We start from the raw sequence: 22775 nt of genomic DNA, 5'->3' as shown, positions 1-22775 counted from the left end.
ACGTCTGACACATTCTGGGTGTTCATCACTACATACTGGATGTGTGTTGCCATCCAACCCAACCCTGTGATGCGCACACATTACTCAGCCTGGATTTACATATCCGAACAACACCACAAGCACAGTACACTACCTTGCTATGTATGCATTTAATTACACAGTTATTCAGTAGTTATGACAGTGATGCTATCCATGCAGCCCATTGTGCCAGTGGTAGCCACAACACACACCACCAGCACCTTTGCATATGCTTACCACAGACATCCCACATACTGCATGTACTGTGCACACACATATCTAACCCAGAACAACTGCACTCCACTTATTAATCATGTCCAGTGGAGTACAGATACAGGCATATTGTATAAAAATAGTAGGAGGCTACTGCAGCACAGGGCAGATTCACATGACAGCAAGGCATCTGTGGTCAGCAGTGTTAAGATGCTTCACATTCACCACATGCACAGATATTGGCAACATTGTTGCAGACAGTTTAGGTGCAGGTACCCCCCCCCCCATTCTCCTACACATGTGGTATTAGTTATCCCAAATGACTGTCACCTCCCTATCCTCTCACATGTCCAGGTGAGAGCCACCTTCATCATTGCAGAACACATAGCATCACTGTTACGAAATGGTATCCCTGGATGTGTGCTACATTCACCCCTGGAGGACATAGCACCACATGACAGACTGATATTAATCCCTGGCCATACTACAGGATATGTACCTGAACAGTGCCATACATACACAGTGGTCCCACACCAATGAGGAGGAACCTCTACTGACCCTGGGAACTACTGCATCATATGCACAACTGGCCTTGTGTTCTAAGCTATGGAAGTGTTAAGTATGGGTAACATGTACAGCAATATTACATATGTTTATATTTCAGGACTATGTACACACAACCTATCTCATGCACATACCTATAGATAGTGAACTATGATACATTTGGAGGTGTCACAGTAAACGCAGTATTAACCTGCTACTTTGCATTACCTGTGTTTGTGGCAGCTGTTGGTGTGTCACTGGTGCTGCTTGAAGTTTGCTGCTGCTGCTGCTGCTGCTGCTGCTGGTTTTGCTGCTGGCTGTCTTTATTTCTGTTTTCTTCTCTCTCTGTCTCTCTCTCTCTTTTTCTCTGTCGGTTTTGTGCAATGAATGTATTGCATGAGTGTAGTGTGGGTACTCATTGCTTTAGTAGGTATCTGCATAGGTCCATGTGATGGCCTCTGCACCAATTGTAAGACAGCATTTGCTAATTGCATGCAGCCAGGTGTGTACTGATTGCATGTCTCACTGTGATTTCAGGACACTGCTATAAAAGGGTATGTGAGATAGGCATTGCCCTTTCAGATTGTAGGGCGTGGACCATGCTGGTATGCTGTTGACAGTGTTCTGTGAGTGTGAAGGTTAGTACATCTCCCATGCTTCATGCTGTGTTGTAGGTTCAGGTTGCTGCATTTCTCTTGCCTGTTCCCTGTAGTGAGTGTGTATGCATACTGACACCTACAACTATATGTCATATGTATTGCTATATAAATATATATATATATATCTGTGTACATATACATACTTTCATATATGTACATTAGCTGACATTATTGGGTACAAGCTAACAATTAGCAGGGCTGTTTCTGTTAACACTACACTAGTATGGGAAAATCCAGTAATTGGGACTATAAAAGTCTGCCTGACATGCTTTAGTTAGTAGTCATACTATATTGCCTTTATCTTCATTCCTACTATTACATGTTCCACTTATTTAGCACTATATTCCTGTATGAGAGTCATGGCTTAGTGGTAGGTCATACAGACTAGTGTTACAATGGTCTTGGGGTAGGGCCTACTAGTATGCTTATATTCTGCTTGTGACTTGAGTATAGGGCCTATCAATCAAAGTGCTGGAGGCACCTTTAAGCAGTTAAAGGGGTTAGTAGGTCTCACAGGAGCCAGGCTGTGTTGCAGATTCTGGTTGCTGCATTTATCTTCACTGTTTCCTGTAGTGAGTGTGTATGGATACTGACACCTACAACTATATTTCATATGTATTAATATATATTTATATATCTGTATGTGTAGATATACATACCTTCATATATGTACATTACCTTACTTTATTATGTACAAGCTAACAAGTAGCAGGGCTGTTTCTGTTAACACTGAACTAGTATGGGAATCCAGTAATTTGGCCATTGAAACTCTACCTGACATGCTTTGGATAGTACACCTCCTATATTGCCTTTATACAGATTCCTACTATTACATGTTATATTTATTTTAGCACTGTGTTCTTGTAAGGCAAGCATGGCTTAGTGGTAGGTCATACAGACTAATGTTACCAAGATCCTGGGGTCGAGACTGACAGTGGGAATTTATTTTTCTTTGCAAACTTTCAAACTGAGTACAGGACCTGTCAATCAAAGTGCCATAAAGGCACTTTTAAGCACTTTAAACCAGGTCTGCGCTTTGCTTGCGGAGCTCACGCATGCGCACTGGCGGTGAGCTCCTAACACAAGCACACCAGCTAATTTCTTTGAAAGAAAAGAAAAAGGGGTGACAGGAAAGTGGTGAAAAGGGGTCACAAAGAGGGTAAGACAGTAGGGAAACAAGCGTGGGATTTGCAGGAGGGATGTAGGTAAGGCCCATAGATGCACATGTCTTTGGCAGCAACAGCTGTGCATTTCCATGTATTTTGGTGAAACATTGGAAACCTTTCACCCCTGAAAGAGGTGTCAGGACAACATTAATATTTGTTGTAGAGCCAATTGTAATTAACTGTTTCAATGTCAAGCAGACATGTGTGCGACATGGACAGCTATGTATGGGGCGTCATTTTTTTGTGGGTACAGAGTGCCCTTTTTTTTTTTTTTTTCAGGTGAGAGTGATATGTCAGGTGAAGGAAGTCGGTATAGCTGGGGAGGTAGGTTGGGTAGGTTAACAGACAAGACAGACAAGATGCATACAGGGGCGGTGTATGACACATGTGGGGGGGTTACACAATTGACGGGGACGGAGGTTGGGATATCCAAGATGCATGAGCCCACAGATGGCAACAGTGGAATTGATATCCCCACCCATAGGCAGTTGCCACTGTTCCTTCACAGCCCAGGACGGGGCTGTGCTGGGGGCTGTGTGGCGGGCAACGGCCGGGGCCGTTAGCTGTGCCACACGAGCCTCAAGCTGGCGTAGGGGCCTAAGAACAGAGTCTTGGATCTCCCTTCGCACCACAGACCGGAAACCTTGGAGGGTGAGTGGACGAACCCCTCCGGCCACACTTGCAGAGGGGGGACCGGCCCCATCCCCTGCAGCGCTTCCACCCGAAGGTGGCACAGGGCCACCGGAGGGGGGTCCGGCCTGGGCACTAGTGCCAGGTGCAGGCGCCAGCTGAGGTGGGAGAGGTGGGTCTGCTGGGACCCGCCTTCCCAAGCGTTCTAGGTTTGTGAGTTGTTATGTTAGTTTGGGTTAGTGGCATTTTATTCCATTCAGATTAATTGTAACAGCATGCATTGGTATCCCCATCAAACAAACACCCAGATATTAACACCATTGAACAAGGGGCATATCAATATCACATGCATTATTTGAACAGAAATACACAGTCAAACAACATGCAGGGTTGATTAATGGCAACAGGCCATCAAATTTGCAGGTATGAACAGGGCACATGCACGAACAGACATGCATATATTTTTGGAAAGGACAAATGTCCATGATTAATGAAATGTTCACATACCATTATTTAGTGGGTATTGTTATATGGAATTATAGGGTTGGGTGGAGATAGAAAGTGATGACACATTCATATGTTACACATTGATTTACATTTGTAATAGGTACACAATTAAGTTGAAGCTGATGTTTCAAAATAATTTTTATTTGACTATCATGCTAGACCTGTTACAAATACATCACTATCCTACTTATTTTGAATTTGATCAGATACATCATCCTGCTACACTTTGATGACAGGACAGGGGACAACTATGGCTGTTTAGTCTGTCAAATAATCATTCATTCTATCTGTAAATTGTTTACTGTGATCACCATATACAGAATTTGGCCTAGACATTCCAGATTCGGACACACTCAAATCAGTTTGGGATATTAAGTTGTACTTCCCACATGCATTTAGTTCTGTAGAAACACACTGGGGCTAATATATTCAGGGGTTATTACTACTTTATTTATTCATACATGACCCTTTCTGTCACTCTCACACATCCTGCAACTTCACAGTTCAGGTTGCTACTTCTAGGCTTTGTTCACATGTTAGACTGGTGGTGATTCAAACACTTTCCAACAGCCTCACTTCTGTCATGATTCAGCATTTCAACAGGGGATATATCTCACATGTGACTACCTCAGATTCTGAAGCTGTACTCTTGAGACTACTGCAGGTTACACTATTTTAATTAATGGTGGGACATCTGTATTACAGCACTGTTTAATTCTATCAATTATATTTCCAGTTACACTTGCATACTGATTAACATGTTGCAGCCATTCCTGCAGACTTTCAAATCTTGCTTGTACATTATATTACTTTTAATCAATACACTGCAGTGTTCTGATACATGCTACAGTATAATATTTATTTACAAGTACTGGGTGGGGTTACTAACCTGCATGGTGGCGCAGCCGCACCAGCCTACGGCCATGCATCTCGCGGTTCATAGAGTGGACACCTGCAGCTGTAATACGAAAGAAGTAATATTGGACTACACATCTCCATAGTATCAGCCAGTTGAAATCCTTACATACATAAGTAAAATGTAACTTACTCAGTAGTGGGCATTGGGCATATCCCGGGCCTCCTGGATCTATTCGGTCAACTGGTCTTGCTTGCGTCGCTTCAGGTCCGCATGGTGGTGACGGACCTGCTCACCAGTGCGTGGAATGCCAGTAGCACTGGTCAGATCACGAGCCAACTGGTCCCATGCCTCTGCCCTGTACGCTCCCCATGAGACCTGGCCCTGCATGAGTTGGGCCTTGTGATGATGGACAAGGAGCCAGACCATGTATCTGGACTCCTCAACGCCCCAACGCTGTGCTCGAAAGCAACGTCCCTCACCTACTCCACTCATTCTGACTGCAGGTCTGTTCTACAATCGTTTCTGCTGTGTATTCCCGCCTATGGGGCTTATATATGCCACTTTTCCCGCACATTTCTCTGATTGGCCATTTTGGAATTGTATCTACTTCACTGAAAATGCTTTATCATGCTCCATTCTGGATTTTATCACATATATATGCTATTTCTGCAATGCTAGGTACTGCTGTCATGGCTTAGTGGTTTAGTACCTTGACTCTAGTGCATGGTATCCTGGGTTCAAATCTGGCAACTGATTTTTGATTTTCCTTACAGAACTGAGTTGAGGACCTGTCAATCAAACATGCCAAAAGCACTTTTAAGCACTTAAAACCAGGTCTGCGCTCGTTTGCACGGAGCTAACGCATGCGCACTGGCAGTTAGCTTGTGATAGCGGCGCGCAAACGGTGTGCGCTGGGATAAATCTTAATTGGCTAGTGACAAACATGTTCAGCTAAGCACAGCTAGTTGCAAACGGTTTCAGCCTATTAAACCGGTGCTTAGCAACGGGCATGCAGTTTGCAGCTTGTTAAACAGTACTCAGCTACGGGCAGTCTGTCTCACAGCAGCTTAGCTATCAGTACATTTCTGACTATTTTTATTATTGTGTTACTTCAAAATATATGCTCCATTTCATTCCATTTTACAAAAGGGAATACATTTACATTTGTACAATACTGTCAGGGGGCTTTTTAGTGCTTATTTACAAAAAAAAAAAAGGTTGTTGTGGGGGCTCGAACCCTGCCTGCTCTTAGGCCGGCAACTCTACTGCTAAGCTATTACTTCTTGGCTTACTCTGCATATTTAGTTCTTTTCCACTGACTGCTAACTGTGATTGCGCTAGTAGCACACCCGCGCACACAGTAGCAAACATTTATGGGGTTTAAAAAAAAAAAAAAAGGTTTTAATTTAATTTTATAACATCTCTTCACTTTATACACTGATGGTCAGTCGGGGCATGTGTTGTGTAGTGTGTTTATTCACATTTCCATTACCTCTCTCGTGGCTGTTTACTTTCAGCCATTATAGTCTTCCGGGGGCGTGTCCGCTTGCAGGGCTTAGCCTACAGACACGCCCCCTACTCTCTTACACGGACCGTGTAAGAGTTACTGGTGTGATTCAGCATGCCTCATGCACTTCATGCATATGCATGACATGCTGACATCACACCGTTTAACTGCAGCCTCCGTGTAAGAGTTATAACTCTTACACGGAGGCTTCGTGAATCTGGCCCTTTGTTTTTACTGCAATTTGACATTTCAGACTGATACCTTCAGTGGAAATTAACCTTTTTTCATATAAAATCCACAGAGAACACATTAGTTGTATTGTTTTAGCCAACTTGCTTAGTCATAGATGTTGCAGGAATTAATTTGCAGTTGTTTTAATATGCTTTACCTTATTTTTATGTATATCAAGCTGCTCATCTGGTCTCATGTCTAGGCTAACTTCACTACAACATTTGAGAAGTACGACTGGCCACATGAAGTATGGAAGGACTGCATTAAGTCATCTTGTGGGATAGTACAGTAGGCTGGATCACTTATTTATGACACTTTTTCATGTAGATCTTTTCTGTATTTGCAAGTTATGATGCAACATACACTTGGCAGGTCAGAACAGGCTAAATCTAACCTGTTCTTTTTAATTGTTACTGTCAGCTCCTATATAGGATGAAATCTTGAGTAGGGTAGAACAATTCTTGCTAGATATACAAGTAAAACGTTCTTCTTATGTGAAGTTATTAAGTAGAAAGCCATGACTTGCAATGTGCTACATTATTGTCAGAGCTGAGTTGTTTGTTACTTTATATTGTAGAATTTTATAGACACTGCACTAATATTTTTTGCAAGAGTGAATTTTTTGTCACTTGTGACTGGTATTACGTCATGCTGAACATGTTTATTCAGAATTTTATTTTACATGCTATCAGCTGCATTTCAGGAGCTAATTAGAATTCATGCAGCATATTTTAGAAACAGAGCCTGCTTCCTCACAGAGTACCGACTAGCTGAAGTGTTCAGACTAAAGCTAGTTCCTTAGTAGGACTCGAATGTTCAGACTGTAGTGATAACACTGTAACAGCTTTAGGTACAAACTGCCACACTATGGATTCTTGGTATAGAGGGAAATAATTCATCTACAGTGGTTTCAGATAGAAAACAATCAGTTTTCTTGTTTCCATGTCCTTAATTTAGTTTATTGATTTATTTCTTTACATATCTATTTATACCATACAGTTACATAAATACTTAGGACAATAATACTGAAATTAAAATTTAGTTGGGTGATGTACCATTCTGTGTAAATCTGAAACACATAAGTATGGTTTGAAAAACAGTCAGATGATAGCAAAATATGAGACTGCAGATATATCTAGCAGAATGTTGTTGTGAAAATGTAACCATGGCATCAGATTTGCAATGCTAGTTAGAAAGTGTCTTGCCAAGGAAAGGATACAGGGAGGAGGGTAGCTGGATCAGGAAATAGCCAAGGCTTCTTATTTAAGTGTAAGGCAGGAATACTTCCTTCCCTGCATAACTCCAGAATGTTTGTACCTTGAGAAGCACAGTGGACTTTCTTTACTGTGAAAATTTCTTCCTCAATGACAGTTATTTCATCCTTTAGCAAGATAAATGATTAAATAAATTAATAATAACATTTGGTTCTTTTAACGAGTATGTGGTTGTGTGTGTTTAAGCAGGAATAAAAGCAACTGACTGAAAAAAATAATTGTTCACATTATTGCACTAGAACATGTTGCAACTTCTGTGACAAATATGAACAAGAAGAGCTGGTTGCAAAGCTGGGCATAGACTGTTGCAATGTAATTCACTGTTTAATTCAAGGTTTGGGCAGGTTCAATTTCACCAGTCAGAATGCATGGAGGAGGTACAGAATAACATGTAATGCATAGACTTATAGTAAGGCATTGCTACTAGGTGTTAGTCTCTGTAGTAAATGTGTCTGTACAAATGGGTCTGCATTGTGATATATTATTAAATATAGTCTCAGTGGGAAAGTTTCTGCTAAGGCTTTCTGCTTGTTGCTCATCTCAAGCAATGTAGACAAAGTTCAGCTGCAGCATAGAATGTGTCTGATGGCACGTATTTCACAGTTGTTCTTTAGAATATTAGCTTCTAAAATAACAGATTGAAATTAGTCATTCAGAATTCCCAAAGGATGAATTAATGCACACGTAGAGCCCAGGGAAAATGCAAACACCTTCCCACTACATGAAAGCGATGTACCAACAGGGAAAAAAATCAACCCTGATACCTTTTTCTTTAGCTTGCAAACTCATCAAAGGGGGCAACTGCAAGATACGTCAGCTATTTCAGTGCAGTTCATGTGGATGTACGTAGGGGGCATTTTTTTTGTTTGTACTGCTCATTCCTCAATAAACAATAGAAAAGCTTATATATCTCTTAAAGAGATATATGCTTTGTGCATTATTTGTTTTAAATCTGAAGTACTTAAATACCCACTGTTTCTACTATTTAATACTTTAACACAAAACAATGCGTAGACAACTACAATGTAAAATGCAAATGTTTCATCTGCCAAGCTCTTACTTACATTACAAAGGGCACCAGAACTCATCAGAGGTTTGGGATGCTTAGCTAGGCTTTAAAATAAAAACATTGTTCATTAAACTACTACACACCAATGAATCTATGAACAAAACCCTTTAAGATGTAATCTCTGGCTCTGTGAGTGAGTATAGAATAATGTAAGATAAGATTTCTTTATTGTCATTGCACAAGTACAACAAAATTTGTTGCAATCCTCCTAAGGTGCATTTACATATAATGAACATGAGTAAATAAGAGAATGCAATACAATACAATACCAAACAATACATTATAATGCAATGCAATGCAATAAACAACTAAGGTATTGCACTTGGGTGAATTGCACATGAAATGAATAAAGTAAGGTGCACAGGAATGTAAGCATATACCTTGTAGTGCAAATGGCTATATCTGTACTCAGCGTGAGTATTTAGCATTGTTCAGTTCACATATGGCTCTGGGATAGAAACTGTTCTTAAGTCTGTTTGTCTGAGTTGGAATGGACCTGAACCATCTGCCAGAAGGCAGTAGCTCAAACAGATGATGTCCAGGGTGAGAAGGGTCTTTCAAGATGTTGGTTGCCCTGCTGAGACAGTATGAGCTGAAGAGTTCTTCCAAAGAGGGCAGTGGGCAGCCAATGATTTTTCTGGGCAGAGTCTGCCACTGAGTTGTTGGCATATCATGTGGAAATGCAGTATATCAGCACACTTTCAATAAAACATCAGTAAAAAGACACCAGTAGCTTCTCCTGCAAGTTGCTTTTCGTCAGGATCCTCAGGAAATGGAGTCTCTTCTGTGCCTTCTTGACTGCCTCTGTGGTGTTTATGGACCAAGAGAGATCTTCTTCCACATATACACCTAAAAATTTGAAGGCAGGAACCCTTTCCACACAGTATCCATTGAGGCATACTGGGTTGTGCTCTGCGTTGTGCCTCTGGAAATCTACTATGAGTTATTTTGTTTTGGCAGAGTTCAGGACAAAGTTATTCTCAGTACACCATGCAGCCAGTGTTTGAACTTCATTTCTACATGTTGTCTTGTCTCCTCCTGAAATAAGTCCAACCACTGTGGGGTCACCTGCAAATTTAATGATGGTATTAGTAGAATGAGAGCAAACACAGTCATGGGTCTTAAGAGTATATAGCAGAGGGCTCATCACACACCTTTGTGGGACACCAGTGTTTTGTCTGAGAGTGGAGGAGAGATACAAGCCTAGTCTAACCATCTGAGGATGGTTAGAAAAAAGTCTTTAATCAAACTGCAGGTAGGTTATGAAGGTCCTAGGTCATTGAGTTTACTGACAAGTATATCCATGATAACTCTGTGAAAAGCTGAACTAAAATCTACAAAGCGCATCCTCACATAGCTCCCCTGCTGCTCGAGATGACAAAGTGCAGTGTGTAAGGCAGTGGACATGGAATCTTCAGTAGACCTATTTGTTCTGTAAGCATACTGGTGTGTATATGAGATAACTGGGAGACTGTCTTTGATGTGTTGTAGAACCAGTTGTTCAAAGCACTTCATGATGACTGGAGTAAATGCCATTGAAACTACTGCTGACAGGCTTCTTTGACAGTGGCATGATCATAGCTGACTTCAGACAAGATGGAATAGTAGACTTAGACAGAGACAGGTTGAAGATCTTTGTGAAGACCCCACAGAGTTGGTCTGTGCATTCTTTCAACACCCATCCTTTCACTCCATCAGGGCCAACAGCCTTTCTTGGATTAACTGCTTTGAGCACACATCTTACATCATGTTCTTGTACTGTGAAGGTGTGGTTGTAGGAGGCTGGTATAGATGATGTGAGAATGCTATGGCCTATCTGCTTGTGCCTAGAAGTAATTGTCTCTGCTGTTTCCATCTCTTAATGAGTCAAGAAATAATTACCTTCCTCTGCTATCGAGACACCTCCATCAACAGCCATACAGTTACTGTTTTTATAATTGGTGATGTGCTGAATACCTTGCCATAGTCCTCATGGGTCCTTGTTGGCAAAGTGGTTCTCTATCTTCCTCTGATAGGCCTCTTTAGTCTCTCTGATGGCTTTCCTTAGGTTGGCTCTAGCCATGCTGTAAAGGACTCTGTTGCCAGATCTGAATGCTGTATTGAAGTGCTTGAGAAGAGATCTGACCTCCTTTGTCATCCAGGGCTTCTGACTAGGGTGCACACGGATGTGCTTGCTGACAGTCACATTGTCCACAAAGGTTTTTATGTAGCAGAGTACTACTGATGTGTACTTTTCCAGATCCTGATCCTCGAAAATGTCCCAGTTAGTTTTTCCAAAGCATTCCTGTAGCTGCGAGAGTGCACTTTCTGACCATATTTTAACAATCTTTGTAGTAATCTAATCTTTTCTCCTAACAGGAATGTATGTTGGAGTCAAGAGTATGGACAAATGGTCTTGCTGGCCTAGATGAGGCAGCTGTTTTGCCCTATAACCATCCTTGATATTTGAGTAGGCCTTGTCCAGAGTATTTTCTTCCCTGGTTGCACAACTGATGTGTTGAAATTTGTGGAGAACTGACTTTAAGTCTGTCTGACTGAAATCACCAACAATGATATGAACAGCTTCAGGATGAATGTTTTGTTGCAAGTTAATGATGTCAAACAGGTGACCTTCAGTTGTGCAAGCATTAGCATCTGGTGGAATGTGTAAACGGTTGTTACTATAACTGTAGTGAACTCTCAAGGTAAATAAAAGGGCCTGGATTTGATTGTCATAAACTCCATATCAGGAGAGCAGTGATTATCTATAATCTTTGAGTTGGTACACCAGCTGTTATTTGCATAAATGCAAAGCCCCCCACCTCTGCTCTTACCTGAGTCTTTATTCCTGTCACATCAAAAACTGTGTGGCCTGCCAGCTCAATAGCTGCATCTGGTATACATGAGTGCAGCCACGTCTCTGCAAAATAATAAAATGCAACAGTCTCTTACAAGTTTGTTCTCAGAAATCTGTAGCTGAAGTTCATCCATTTTGTTTGCGATAGATCTGGCATTAGAAAGAAACATGCTGGGCAGAGGTGGTGTGTGAGGATGTTTCCTTAGCCTAGCATGTAGGCTGGACCTGCAGCCACACCTTTGCTTTCTGTGTCTTCTCTGCCTTCACCTCTTGCCTGGGCTACTGGTCAAAGGAGAGCCTGGTGTTCTTGCTATTTCCTTTGGTATGTCATATGAGTGTAAGAGTTCACTTGTAATAGCCTGATAGCTCTGTAATCCAATACAGAAGAGATCTTGCCAACACACATACACACACACATACACACACACACACACACACACACACACACACACACACACACACACACACACACACACACACACACACACACACACACACACATATTATATATATATATATATATTTATATATGTGTGTGTGTGTGTGTGTATATATATATATATATATATATATATATAAATAAACTATTACATACTGGACAAACTGCCACACTAATCCCAGCAGCCTCTATTGATAAACCTTCCGAGGAAGTCTATGACAGTTTTAACCATTTCTTTACTGAGACCATTCAAGCCCTAGTGAGCCAACTACCTTCCAGCCCCCCCACCATGAAATCAACACCCCCAGAAACCAGCTCACATTTAGATCCCAACCAGTTGCCACCTCCCTTATTAATATCTTGATTAAAAAAGCTCCGCTGACCTACTCCCTGCTGAGTACCTACAAAAAGCAGCCAATGCCATTGCTTACCCCATCTCGATACTAATCAATCAAACAATAGCAGAAGCCAGAATCCCTTCTATTTGGAAAATATCCTATGTAATCCCACTTCACAAAGGAGGTAGCTCTACTGAGTTATCCAATTGTAGGCCAATAGCAATACTATCCCCACTTGCAAAAATTACGGAAAAATGTATCCATAGACAATTGATGCATCACCTAATTCAGAATAACCTCATGGCAGACTCCCAGCATGGCTTCCAACTGCACCACAGTACTACTTCAGTCTTTCTAGCCTTCTCCAATACCATAAACCATAACCGCAATAACAACATATCCTCAGCCCTCTTCTTGGATCTTTCCAAGGCATTTGATATGGTGGATCACCAATTATTAATCCATATCCTGAAAACTGTCTGTCTAGACATTACAGTCATCCAATGGTTCCAATCCTATCTGAAAGATAGACAGCAGGCTGTCCTTTGGCAAAACAAACTTTCTAAACTTTTACCCAACACAATAGGTGTACCCCAGGGATCCGTACTAGGGCCCCTTCTTTTCTCCATCTTCATTAACGACCTCTATTCTGCTATCCTTACCATCAGCTGTGCCCAATACACTTATGACTCCACCCTGATTTTCTCTGCCACTTCTCCAAACGAACTGTGGTCAGCTACACAAACCACCTTTAACACTATTAAAAACCGGCTTTCTGGTTGTTGTCTGATCCTGAATCCCAAATAAATCAAACTGTTGCTATTCTCACCTACACACAGGTCTACTGCATTCACTTTTACCATTAAATTTAATAATGGCACAATAAAATCCCCAGACTCCTCTACAAAACTGTTATGTGTTTTAAGCGATAATAATCTCAAATTCAACCTACATGTTAATCAAACTATAAAGACCATCAATAAAAAACTAGGCTCACTTTACAGGATAAAAGCCTTCTTAAACCCACCTGCGAGATCTGCCATAGCTCACTCTCACCTACTTTCAACTCTTCTCTATGCATACCCGATACTCTGCAATCTAAATAAATCTGTCCTCAACAAACTCTTTATCTGCTAGAACCATATTGCCAGATTTTCCACTGGCCTGGCTTATAGCACTCACCATTGTATTAACCTTAACCAGCTTGGGTGGCTAGAACTACCCAGCTTGATCCAGTATAACCTCATGATAACTGCCCATAAGATACTTTACAATCCAGATAATACTCCTGCTCTTAAAAATATTATTGCCCCCTATCATAATCACCGGCCACTGTGCTTCTCTAATAAATTACTAGTCCAGACTATCAAAACTAATAACTCTGCCAGTGACTCTCTCTTCGCAAACTCTGTAAGCAGATCCTGGAACTATCTTCCAGCCGAAATTACTTTGCTCAACTCCCTGAGACAATTCAAGACTAGACTTAAACAACATTTGACACTAAACTGGCTATATCACTGTAGCAAACCCGACTAACCCTCCTTGACAATGAGACTAAATTAGTTATTTTAGCTTACCTGTGGCACTATCCTGACGTTTACCTTGTTTAACTCTAATGTGTTTTGGCATGTAACTACTGTAAATATTGTATCTGTAACTAACTGTACGAGTTAATAACAGTAGTCTTATCTGACTTGAGTTACTTAAGGAAGACCTACTCCCTGATTTTCATTAACCGCGGAACTACTATTATTTGCCTAGGTATGTAACCTCTGTAAAATTGTAATCATAAACTTTACTGCTTGCTTAGATTCATTAACTACTGTATATACTGTATTTTATTTTAATTTGGTGATCTTGGAGCTTTTCTCCCCAGCCCTCCGCTGAAAATAGACATGTATCCAGTCGGACTATCCCGGTCAACAAATGTAAAATAAAATAAAATTAATAAAATAAATAAATAAATATGGACCTACCTTTATTAAACGAAAGTACATTTTAACAAATGTTACTTACCCGAGCTGATTCCACCGAAACCTTTTCATAATGAAAGCACGGAATGCAGAATTCCTTTCCCTGTGAAAGGAACTACTTGGCCACCATGTTAATGAACTGAAATGGAGCAAACCTAATCCCACCAAAGTGGGGGGCTTTGCCCCCACACCTCTGTCCCCCACTTAAATATACCAACTTCGACATCGCACTAAAGGGAAGAGAGAGCACAGTTCACCATGGTGGCCAAGTGGTTCCTTTCACAGGGCATGGAATTTGGCACAAAAGCCACCAAATCAAACACCAAATCAAACACCAAAGCAAACATGATAAAAATGAACCACTTGGCCAGGGAAAATAACTGCACACTGAAGAAATACAAGAAAATAATTTAATAAAAGATACTCTAGAGCCTCGGCAAAACACAGCCTTCTTGGAGTTAATGCAAAAAGTAAAAAACACACTTCTTAAATACATAAGCTCAATAAAACTAATTAACCAATTAATTAGTCAAATCAATTAAATTAAAAAAGGCCTTCCAATTACATTCTTTGTTCAAGCCCCTGGGTCTTAGAGTGTCAAACTTAAGAATAAAAATTGTTTCTTTAGAATGCAGTTTATTTTTTAAAGCAGCTTCATCTCTCTCAATAACTTATTCTAGAATACATGCCTTTAAATCAACCAATGCCCCCCATAGGTTGATAGGTTCATAGGTTCATAGGTTCATAGGTTCATACTAGGCTATCTGCCCTAGGGCATTTATAAGCCTAGCCAGAATGTGTTTGGCTTTCGCCACCCATTTTAAATTTATTTTGCTATGCCCTTTTCGTGGTTAGTATACTGTGCCTCTGTCTAACAGTGTCACAGAAGTGATACCCGGGGTAAACCTATGATCTCCCATCCACTCGTCAAGAGTCCTCTTGAAGAGAGTCAATGAGGGACTCTGCCTAACCTGGACTGGGATTTTATTCCAGAGTGAAGGGAGCCTCTGGGTTATGAATCTGTCCCTCCAGCATGTCCTATTTATTTCAGTACTGAGGTTCAAGTCTCACGAGCGCGTAGCTCGATGGGATTTGGATTTTCTGAGGTGCAGCATTTCCATTAATTCCGGGTTGGACATGGCTTTATACATCAGGCACAGATCGCCTCTGAACAGGCGGTATGCCACTGAGTAGAGCTGGAGTTTCTTTAACTGGGCAGCATATGGCATCTGTTTGAGCCCTTTGATCCTCTTGGTGAGGTACTTTTGGGGTCTTTCCAGTTGCTGCAGGTGTCTGGTAAGGTACATCCCAAAAGAGGCATTGTACTCAATTATGGGCCTGATGAGGGATGAGTAAAGAGGCACGATGACCTCCCCTGATCTAGATGTGAATCCCTTCATGATTAGGTGGGCTATATAAAATGTTTTTCTAACCACTTTGGCCACGTGGTTGTCAAATGAGAGATTGCTATCAACTTGGGTCCCCAGGTCTCTAATTACTTCTTCTGTACTTAATGGATTACCACCTAGGCTATTTGCTCTAGGGTCTATACAAGCTAGCCATAATAGTTCTCTGTTTTCTATATCAGAATATTACTTCCATGGACCCCTGTCTAGCAGAGCTATTGATGTAACCCCCAGGGTAAATTTCCTATCACCCATCCAATTGTCACGGTTCCTTTTGAAGAGGGCCAAGGAGGCACTCTGCTTGACATGTATGGGAAGTCTATTCCAAAGTATGGGCAGTCTCTCAGTCAGGGACCTATCTCTCCAGCATGTCTTGTTCATTGTGATGACAAGGTTTAGGTCCCTGGAGTGTGTGGCTCTGAGGGATTGGGATTTCTTTAAGTGTAGCATGTCCAACAGCTCTGGGTTTGACATGGCCTTGTATGTTAAGCAGAGATCGCCTCTGAGTAGATGATATGTGACAGAGTATAGCTGGAGTTTTTTTAGTCAGTCAGCATAGGGAGTCTGCTTTAGACCTGTGATTCTTTTAGTGAGGTAGTTCTGCAGCCTTTCCAGTTGCTGGAGATGTCTAGTGAGGTACATACCAAACAGGCAGTTGTACTCAATGATGGGTCTAATGAGGGATGAGTACAGTGGGACAATGACCTCTTTTCTTCTGGCTGAAAAGCCCTTGGTGATGAGGTGTGCCACATAGAAGGATGTCCTAATTGTTGTGATGATGTGGTTATCAAAGGTGAGACCACTGTCCACCTGTGTTCCCAGGTCTCTTATCATAACTTCGGTGTTTAGTGTGCTACCACCTATGTGGTAATTCACAAGTACATGTTTTTTCCCAAACAGGATAACTATGCACTTCTTGGCATTGAGCTTGATCCCATGGCTCTGGCACCAAGCATCTGTTTCTGTAAGACCCTTTTGTAGAATATCCACGTGTTTTGGGGATTCAATAACAACTCCCAGTTTGCAGTTATCTGCGAACTTTGTTAGCCACAGACTCTTAGTATTGGCTTGTACCTTGGCGAAGTAAATGGCAAAAAAGAGCGGTCCCAGAACTGAACCCTGAGGCACACCGCTTATCACTTGTCTGGAGCTGGATTTGGAGTTGGCTGCTTTTACAGTGTGGGTTCTGTCAGTAAGCCAGTTTGCGGCCCATCGAGTGATGTAGGGATTAATGCCCAGCTTAGTAAGTTTATCTATGATTCCAGAGTGGGAGATGGTGTTGAAGGCCTTTGTGAGGTCCAGATAGGCTGTATGGACCACCTTATCCTTGTCCACGGCTCTGGAGACTGATTCAAAGAAGTCAGTCAGGTTCAGGAGACACTGTTGGCCCTTCACAAATCCAAACTGGGTGGGGTCTACTGTTTGAAGGTTGCCAATGTCTTTGTTTATAAGTTCCATGATAATACCTTCCATAGCCTTGCAGATCAGGCTGGTCAGGCTGATGGGGCAGTAGTTCTCAGGATCCAAGTTGGATCCCCCCTTGTGGAGTGGAATGACTGTAGCTGTGCACCACTCAGTGGGTACGAAGCCTGAGAAGAGGCTGTGGTTAAACATGACACTTAGGTGAGGTGCCAGCTCATCCTGTAGTTCATGTAATACACAGCCCAGGATGTCATCTGGTCCCAAGAAAGCTGTATTCTTAGCTTTGGAAAGTGCAGATTTTACCTGTGTGGCTGTGATTACCAGAATTTGGCAATTTTTGGTATTGAAATGGCCCTTTAGGGGGTGAGAGGTGAGTGAAGTTGGCACTGAATCGATCAAATTAAAGGGCAAAGCTACTGGATTTTCAAAATTTTTATTTTTAATATCTCTAATATGCTCCTGCAATCTTAGTTTAAAATTTCTTTTGGTCTTACCTATATAAAAAAGACTGCAGGAGCATGAAATTGCATATATTACCCCCTTCATATTACAAGTATAGGAGTTTGAGGGGCAGAAGTTAACCCTATTAATTTTTTCAAAAGACCTTGACACATACTTACATATGGAGCATTTACCACATGAAATAGTACCACATAAGTTTCTGTCTCTATCTATATTCTCACTAGGGGGTTCATACAGATTATGTACAACCATATTCTTGATATTCCCTCCTTTTTTATATATGAAAGGATATCTATACAAATTTTTAACACTATTTTTACCTTTAAAAAGGAAGGTCCAGTAATATTTAATTATATTTACTACTTCTTGACTAAAAATTTTATAACTTGTAACAAAATATATTTTCTTATCGCTACTATTAGCTACTTCATTCACCCTAAAATTACTATATCTATTCATTTCTCTGCATTCTTGACCATAAGGAATTAATAACTTCTTCAGTTACTGTATTATCAAATCCTTACTATAACCTCTTTGTCTAAAAATGATACATCTGTAATATTTCCTTCTGCGGTAAATCTAAGTCACTACATAGCCTACTGATTCTTAATAACTCATTATATGGTAAAGCATAAAGTACATTCGAAGGATGGCAACTATTACTATCAAGAAAATGTCCAGCATCATTAAACTTCCTATGAATTTTAGTATTCACCTTACCAGCATTAATATCTAACACCAAATCCAAAAAATAAATGGTCTTTCCTACTTGTAACCCATCAAAGCACAAGCCAAATCAGTTGTCATCCAAGTCTCTAACAAAAGACTCTACTAGATTTTCACCTGTCTTACATAAAAAAAATACTTTTTATATTAACTCCAAGAAGGCTGTATTTTGCCGAGGAGCTAGAGTATTTTTTATGAAATTATTTTCTTGTATTTCTTCAAAGGAATTTGGCAGTCTGTGCTTTCGTTATGAAGAGGTTTCAGTGGAATCAGCTCATGTAAGTAATGTTCTTTAAAGCGTACTTTCATTTAATTTTGTGTGTGTGTGTGTGTGTGTGTGTGTGTGTGTGTGTGTGTGTGTGAGTGCAATGGGGCTCTATCTATGCAGTATATACTATTAAAGTCTAAGACCATCAAAGAACACTGATTCCATTGTTTCTGGATCAAATCCTAAGGCTTACCCTGTTGTCAAAGGTATGCTTAAGATATGTTTTTTTTTGATTGCCTAACCCATGGATGAAAGCTTTTTCACATTTCTGATATCTTAGTTTTCATAAATTATTGCCTAATTTGTGTTTTAAATGTATTTATAGTCATCTTCAGCTTTTTATTTCTGCATAAACTCTTTCTTCTGGTGATTCGATAGTCCCTGAAACTTTTAGGTCTAAAAATGTTGTTTTTTTTCTGTCTTGAATTTTACTGGATAAAAATAAAGCACCATAAGTGTTTGGAGTCTATCTTTCCTGAACAGCCCTTCATCCAAATTACAGTTTTCTCAGTAAGTTATGAGAGTAATATTGGGAACAGTTCAAAACAGCTGTGAATAAATATGCATATATATCTTAGTATATAAATAATCATTCCAGTTACTTTAAGTAATGATTTTACTTAGATTCAATTGCAAAGAAGTGGATTCTGCCAATTCAACTAATAGCAGCATAGCATTTTTCTTATGATTTAAAGGAGTAGAACTCAAATCTTTAGTTCCAACATGAATAAGCAATCATTTGTATTTTGGTTTAAATTTAAGAATTTGTGTATCATTTTTTATGAAGTAGTCGATTTTAATCCTGGAACTCTAAGCTTGCTTAATTATCTAATAGTTGAGTGTAACACAGGGTCCCTAAAAAGTAAGATTTTACAATCAGTATAAGACTGAATTTTCTTGGAATGAGTTAGTATGGAGCTATTACTGTTATTTACAACAGCTAATAGTAAGCCTGGGTTGTCTTTGTCAGTGATAGCTTAAATAATTTTACTGGCCTGTCTTGATAATTTTTTTTGTTTTATAGAACAAGCACCACACGAACACACCAATAACACAAAGGCAAAAACGATTTAATACAAGATAAGCACTTTCACGATGCTTAAACGATATTGTTATACATCGTGAAAGCGCTTAAGTTGTATTAAATAGGTTTTGCCTCTGTGTTGTCGGTGTGTTTGTGTGATGCTTGTTCTATATTTCATTTTAAACACACCAGTTTTATCCTTGGATCTATTTTTTTTTTTTTTTTTTTTTTTACTATTCTGCACAGTTTGTCAGTCATCAGTACCTGGTTCACTATCACAGCTGTCTTCCAATATTTCCATTAAACCAACATTAGCAATTTCTACTAAATTAATTTATCTCTATTAGTTCCACTAGGAATAGGACCCTTCATCTTTTTGGCTTTGGTAGTTGCATCTAATTTGCTTATTCCATCACTTTTACTAAAGTTCCTTTATCCCTTTTTTCATTAGTGTTGGATAGAATGATTTCAGAGTATCCCACAACTAGTAATCTCAGCTGTTATGTCTTGATTAGTTGGAAAGGTATCCAAATTATTTCTGCCTATGCAATTTATTTCATCAAATTTAGATGTCTGCGTTACTGGATATACTGTTCTCTGACTTTCATTCCGGGATAACTCATTAGATTCACCTAGGTTCAATCATCTATATTGAACATGTAAAAAGTATTAAAAGGATTGCAGTGAAAGAACTAGTTTGCATCAAAGTCATATAAGTAGCTTGTCTCAGTTTCACAGGTGATAGATTCCTGACTATATATATCAAGGGGGCAGAGGTTCAACTAGCCTCCTCAGCACTCATTGCAAGAGACTGGCAGGGAGGGAGAAGGGTGAAGATATGCGGCTCTCTTGCTTCTGCAAGAGCAGAGGGCATGACTGCGTGCACTCAGGGGCACATAGAGTAGTGCTAACCTCCTGGTGGAATCTCAGAAGTTTACAGCTCATGTGGCAAGAATGCCTGAATGCACCGTCCCTTGCAAAAGTGAAGGAACCTCCTCTGCTTTCATCTCAATGGTCTACCAAATCATGTCAGTCTAGGTGTGTTTAATAGAACAGGGAAAACTTACAAAGAAAACCTCAAACATCCCTGATGCCTGTATAAATGATAGCCTCTCCCAACTGACCCTCATTCTAGTAATAGAGAAAAAATGGATCAATAATCTGTTGAGGGGTCTTAGGAGCAACAGACAGCTGTAGCAAAGAATGCTAAAGATCCTAAAAATAATGTCTATTTTATTTTTATAGCAAAACTAGGAAAACATAGCAAAAGCATATCCCCAGTTAGCCCATTTTCTACTATAATAATACCCTCGGTTTTGGGTGTTATGGGAGAATAATGGACTTCTATGGGTGGGGAGGCCCTCTTCCTGTGATTTTTGGCCTTACAAACCCCTATGTAGTCTATTATTTCCCTGTAGAGCCCACCATGTTGAACATTATTGTCATATTACACTAGCCTGTACTACTTAGAGCACTATATTCTAGAACAACTGAGCATTGTCTATAATAGATTCTTGCTAAGTACGAAATTTAACTCTTATGGTCCTGTAATACATTCACTTGAAGCACTTATGGTATGGTTGAATTTATTTTGTAGTAGGCATACTCAAACTAAAGTTTAAAGTTCAGTGCTGGTTTAGTTCTATGAGTATTCTTGCTGACAACATTTGAACTACTGGCCCGCAGTACACTTTCTTGCATGAAAGGCAACTACAGAGTTCACTGTTCATTTATTTCTGATCTTTTACATTAAACTCACTTATGCCACAGTGTCCAGCACAGATTATAGTTCAGCATGGCATGCAGTATGCAGTTGGATAGTGACTATTACTACTATGTTGCTGATTTGTATTGAATTCTTCTGTGTTACCAAATGCAAATCAATGTGTAGTCAAGTTAATTTTTCAGTGGTCAGACTTGATTTAATATGCATAGTTAAGTCTAATAATTACAACAATGTATTTGTATTAATGAGTTCAACATCTGGTGTATTTTATACTGGTCTTTGGTAAAAAGGCACATGTTATAGGTTGCTATTGCTTTCACAATTTTGATAAAATTCAGGTACACAGCAGAATACAACTTGTGGCATTGATGGATGCATCTTATTGCAGGAAAATGTGAAATTATCTTTCTGGGTATGTTTAGTGTTGGGCTGACATTTACTTTTGGACTTAAAAGCTGGCAAATGCATAATTTGGACTTAAGCTACACAATGACAATTGTTGCTGTAGGTGCAGACTGTGGTAGGCATGTAGCAAGAAAATTTCAGGTGCTTTAAGTGAAGCTATGCTATTGAGTACAGCTTCTGCAATTGTTCAATGCAGACTGCAGTGGGTAGGATCATACTGGTGTTAACATGTAGTATGCTTTCCTAGTTGGCAGCTATACCAGTGACGCTAGTTATCAATATGGCAGGATATTGAGAGAGATGTATACAGGATGATGTTTCTATTTAAACACTGAAGGGTATCCTTGATTTTAAAATATGTCATTGAGTACAGCAAGTGCTGTGGCTGAATCAGCCCTCTTTTTAGCAGGTCCTGTTTAGGATTTCCAGGTAGCACTGCAATACCTGGAGGAAATTTAATTGCATTACTCGGTGTGTTTAAGCAATGTTTGATACCTTTTCAATTTAATTATTGTTCTGGATTGCATTCAGCTGCGTCACTGTCTGACATTCTATGCCACTCCCAATCATCCAGTAGGCAACATTGTTCAAGTTGTAATATCTGGCCAGGATTTTGATTTTTAATTACACTGTACCAGAAGAAGCATTTAATAAATCTTGGGATGCCATATTAAATGCTACCTTTTCCTGCTATCTATTATGTAAGAGATTTGCATAGATTTTAGTGCACATTTTTATACCTCAGTTGCACAGCAATCCCTAATCTACCCAGGGGAACGAACACTACCCTGCTAATGAAATATAAATAAATAAATATATTAGATGCAAAAGTTCACTGTTTTAGAAGTCATGGGATAAGATATATTTTTCAGGTGTTAGAAATATTTACTAACTTTGATATACCTGATATCAATGCAGTGTAACTAAGAAGGGACCACTTTTGTGAAGTTGAGGTGTTAGCTTTCAGCTGACAATATAAAACATCTATGATACAGCAAGTGATGATGGTTTCATTACATTACAATTTTTGAAGCACACTTTCCACAATAATATTAAGGAATCTGAAAAGCTTAC

This window comes from Protopterus annectens, chromosome 5.part0, assembly GCF_019279795.1.
Source record: "Protopterus annectens isolate FY-2018-M chromosome 5.part0, PAN1.0, whole genome shotgun sequence".
NCBI classification, from domain to species: domain Eukaryota; kingdom Metazoa; phylum Chordata; order Ceratodontiformes; family Protopteridae; genus Protopterus; species Protopterus annectens.
This window is presented reverse-complemented; position numbering follows the sequence as displayed.